The sequence below is a fragment of the Tachysurus fulvidraco genome, chromosome 13 (assembly GCF_022655615.1).
Source record: "Tachysurus fulvidraco isolate hzauxx_2018 chromosome 13, HZAU_PFXX_2.0, whole genome shotgun sequence".
NCBI lineage: Eukaryota > Metazoa > Chordata > Actinopteri > Siluriformes > Bagridae > Tachysurus > Tachysurus fulvidraco.
In genome coordinates, this window is record NC_062530.1 from 27,717,676 (window position 1) to 27,722,675 (window position 5,000).

At 40.1% G+C, this 5,000-nt stretch overlaps 1 protein-coding gene and 2 long non-coding RNA genes across 3 annotated transcripts in view; 1 reads left to right on the forward strand and 2 right to left on the reverse strand.

Moving 5' to 3' along the window:
* Window positions 1-5,000, forward strand: part of LOC113657299 — a 1,727,325-nt gene that overhangs the window by 432,141 nt on the left and 1,290,184 nt on the right. The window lies entirely within an intron of this gene.
* Window positions 1-5,000, reverse strand: part of LOC125146171 — a 1,103,650-nt gene that overhangs the window by 258,675 nt on the left and 839,975 nt on the right. The gene's annotated exons all lie outside the window — the stretch shown is intronic.
* LOC113663994 overlaps window positions 1-5,000 on the reverse strand; it is a 16,237-nt gene that overhangs the window by 8,590 nt on the left and 2,647 nt on the right. The gene's annotated exons all lie outside the window — the stretch shown is intronic.

A 5,000-nucleotide genomic window follows, 5' to 3' on the forward strand; every position in this document is an offset into this window, starting at 1 on the left:
TCAGCCTGAAAGCTAAGGTCTGATAAAGCCAGCTGCCCCGAGCTCCTTATTTTGGAAAAACCTGAGAGTATCATCTCATCATCTTATCTTCTCTCTGTAAATCCCATAATACTATTCACTAAACCAGATGAACATAAGAGACTCCGAGCAGAGATTTACAAATGTTAGTGTAAGTGAATCAGGGAGTCATGTACACCTGGAAACTAGTGTAATATAGGTATAGAGTGTATAGAACACTGTAATGAACAGTGTAGTGAACACTAGTGAACAGTGAACAGCGTAGTGAACACTGTAGTGAACAGTGAACAGCGTAGTGAACACTGTAGTGAACACTGTAGTGAACAGTGAACAGCGTAGTGAACACTGTAGTGAACAGTGAACAGCGTAGTGAACACAATAGTGAACACTGTAGTGAACAGAGTATTAAACAGCATAGTGAACACTGTAGTGAACAGTGTATTAAACAGCATAGTGAACACTGTAGTGAACAGTCTATTAAACAGCATAGTGAACACAATAGTGAACAGTGAACAGCTTAGTGAACACTAGTGAACAGTGAACAGCGTAGTGAACACTGTAGTGAACAGTGAACAGCATAGTGAACACTGTAGTGAACAGAGTATTAAACAGCATAGTGAACACTGTAGTGAACAGTGTATTAAACAGCATAGTGAACACAATAGTGAACAGTGAACAGCTTAGTGAACACTAGTGAACAGTGAACAGCGTAGTGAACACTGTAGTGAACAGTGAACAGCGTAGTGAACACTGTAGTGAACAGTGAACAGCGTAGTGAACACTGTAGTGAACAGTGAACAGCGTATTGAACACAATAGTGAACACTCTAGTGAACAGAGTATTAAACAGCATAGTGAACACTGTAGTGAACAGTGTATTAAACAGCATAGTGAACACTGTAGTGAACAGTGTATTAAACAGCATAGTGAACACAATAGTGAACAGTGAACAGCTTAGTGAACACTAGTGAACAGTGAACAGCGTAGTGAACACTGTAGTGAACAGTGAACAGTGTAGTGAACACTGTAGTGAACAGAGTATTAAACAGCATAGTGAAAACTGTAGTGAACAGTGTATTAAACAGCATAGTGAACACAATAGTGAACAGCTTAGTGAACACTAGTGAACAGTGAACAGCATAGTGAACACTGTAGTGAACAGTGAACAGCTTAGTGAACACTGTAGTGAACAGTGAACAGCGTAGTGAACACTGTAGTGAACAGTGAAGTGAACACTGTAGTGAACAGAGTATTAAACAGCATAGTGAACACTGTAGTGAACAGTGTATTAAACAGCATAGTGAACACAATAGTGAACAGTGAACAGCTTAGTGAACACTAGTGAACAGTGAACAGCGTAGTGAACACTGTAGTGAACAGTGAACAGCGTAGTGAACACTGTAGTGAACAGTGAACAGCGTAGTGAACACTGTAGTGAACAGTGAACAGCGTAGTGAACACTGTAGTGAACAGTGAACAGCGTATTGAACACAATAGTGAACACTCTAGTGAACAGAGTATTAAACAGCATAGTGAACACTGTAGTGAACAGTGTATTAAACAGCATAGTGAACACTGTAGTGAACAGTGTATTAAACAGCATAGTGAAAACTGTAGTGAACAGTGTATTAAACAGCATAGTGAACACAATAGTGAACAGCTTAGTGAACACTAGTGAACAGTGAACAGCATAGTGAACACTGTAGTGAACAGTGAACAGCTTAGTGAACACTGTAGTGAACAGTGAACAGCATAGTGAACACTGTAGTGAACAGAGTATTAAACAGCATAGTGAACACTGTAGTGAACAGTGTATTAAACAGCATAGTGAACACAATAGTGAACAGTGAACAGCTTAGTGAACACTAGTGAACAGTGAACAGCGTAGTGAACACTGTAGTGAACAGTGAACAGCGTAGTGAACACTGTAGTGAACAGAGTATTAAACAGCATAGTGAACACTGTAGTGAACAGTGTATTAAACAGCATAGTGAACACAATAGTGAACAGTGAACAGCTTAGTGAACACTAGTGAACAGTGAACAGCGTAGTGAACACTGTAGTGAACAGTGAACAGCGTAGTGAACACTGTAGTGAACAGTGAACAGCGTAGTGAACACTGTAGTGAACAGTGAACAGCGTATTGAACACAATAGTGAACACTCTAGTGAACAGAGTATTAAACAGCATAGTGAACACTGTAGTGAACAGTGTATTAAACAGCATAGTGAACACTGTAGTGAACAGTGTATTAAACAGCATAGTGAACACAATAGTGAACAGTGAACAGCTTAGTGAACACTAGTGAACAGTGAACAGCGTAGTGAGCACTGTAGTGAACAGTGAACAGTGTAGTGAACACTGTAGTGAACAGAGTATTAAACAGCATAGTGAAAACTGTAGTGAACAGTGTATTAAACAGCATAGTGAACACAATAGTGAACAGCTTAGTGAACACTAGTGAACAGTGAAAAGCATAGTGAACACTGTAGTGAACAGTGAACAGCTTAGTGAACACTGTAGTGAACAGTGAACAGCGTAGTGAACACTGTAGTGAACAGTGAACAGCGTAGTGAACACTGTAGTGAACAGTGAACAGCGTAGTGAACACTGTAGTGAACAGAGTATTAAACAGCATAGTGAACACTGTAGTGAACAGTGAACAGCTTAGTGAACACTAGTGAACAGTGAACAGCGTAGTGAACACTGTAGTGAACAGTGAACAGCGTAGTGAACACTGTAGTGAACAGTGAACAGCGTAGTGAACACTGTAGTGAACAGTGAACAGCGTAGTGAACACTGTAGTGAACAGTGAACAGCGTATTGAACACAATAGTGAACACTCTAGTGAACAGAGTATTAAACAGCATAGTGAACACTGTAGTGAACAGTGTATTAAACAGCATAGTGAACACTGTAGTGAACAGTGTATTAAACAGCATAGTGAACACAATAGTGAACAGTGAACAGCTTAGTGAACACTAGTGAACAGTGAACAGCGTAGTGAACACTGTAGTGAACAGTGAACGGTGTAGTGAACACTGTAGTGAACAGAGTATTAAACAGCATAGTGAACACTGTAGTGAACAGTGTATTAAACAGCATAGTGAACACTGTAGTGAACAGTGTATTAAACAGCATAGTGAACACAATAGTGAACAGTGAACAGCTTAGTGAACACTAGTGAACAGTGAACAGCGTAGTGAACACTGTAGTGAACAGTGAACAGTGTAGTGAACACTGTAGTGAACAGAGTATTAAACAGCATAGTGAAAACTGTAGTGAACAGTGTATTAAACAGCATAGTGAACACAATAGTGAACAGCTTAGTGAACACTAGTGAACAGTGAAAAGCATAGTGAACACTGTAGTGAACAGTGAACAGCTTAGTGAACACTGTAGTGAACAGTGAACAGCGTAGTGAACACTGTAGTGAACAGTGAACAGCGTAGTGAACACTGTAGTGAACAGTGAACAGCGTAGTGAACACTGTAGTGAACAGAGTATTAAACAGCATAGTGAACACTGTAGTGAACAGTGAACAGCTTAGTGAACACTAGTGAACAGTGAACAGCGTAGTGAACACTGTAGTGAACAGTGAACAGCGTAGTGAACACTGTAGTGAACAGTGAACAGCGTAGTGAACACTGTAGTGAACAGTGAACAGCGTAGTGAACACTGTAGTGAACAGTGAACAGCGTATTGAACACAATAGTGAACACTCTAGTGAACAGAGTATTAAACAGCATAGTGAACACTGTAGTGAACAGTGTATTAAACAGCATAGTGAACACTGTAGTGAACAGTGTATTAAACAGCATAGTGAACACAATAGTGAACAGTGAACAGCTTAGTGAACACTAGTGAACAGTGAACAGCGTAGTGAACACTGTAGTGAACAGTGAACGGTGTAGTGAACACTGTAGTGAACAGAGTATTAAACAGCATAGTGAACACTGTAGTGAACAGTGTATTAAACAGCATAGTGAACACAATAGTGAACAGCTTAGTGAACACTAGTGAACAGTGAACAGCGTAGTGAACACTGTAGTGAACAGTGAACAGCGTAGTGAACACTGTAGTGAACAGTGAACAGCGTAGTGAACATTGTAGTGAACAGTGAACAGCGTAGTGAACACTGTAGTGAACAGTGAACAGCGTAGTGAACACTAGTGAACAGTGAACAGCATAGTGAACAGTATAGTGAACAGTGAACAGCATAGTGATCACTGTACTGAACAGTGAACAGCGTAGTGAACACTGTAGTGAACAGCATAGTGAACACTGTAGTGAACAGTGAACAGCTCAGTGAACACTAGTGAACAGTGAACAGCGTAGTGAACACTGTAGTGAACAGTGAACAGCATAGTGAACACTGTAGTTAACAGTGAGCTGCGTAGTGCATACTGTAGTAAACAGTGTAGTGAGCAGCATAGGGAACAGCTTAGTGAACACCGTAGTGAACAGTGAACAGTGTAGCGAACAGCATAATGAACACTGTAGTGAACAGTAAACAACATACTGATCACTGTAATGAACAGCGTAGTGAACACTAGTGAACAGTGTAGCGAACACTGTAGTGAACAGTGAGCAGCATAGTGCATACTGTAGTAAACAGTGTAGTGAGCAGCATAGGGAACAGCTTAGTGAACACCATAATGAACAGCATAATAAACACTGTAGTGTACAGCATAGTGAAGAGAGTATTGAACACTGTAGTGAACAGAGTATTAAACAGCATAGTGAACACTGTAGTGAACAGTGTATTAAACAGCATAGTGAACACAATAGTGAACACTGTAGTGAACAGAGTATTAAACAGCATAGTGAACACTGTAGTGAACAGTGTATTAAACAGCATAGTGAACACTGTAGTGAACAGAGTATTAAACAGCATAATGAACACTGTAGTGAACAGAGTATTAAACAGCATAGTGAACCTCTCTCCTTGAGGTTGTTGATGATCCCATAAATGGTTGCATT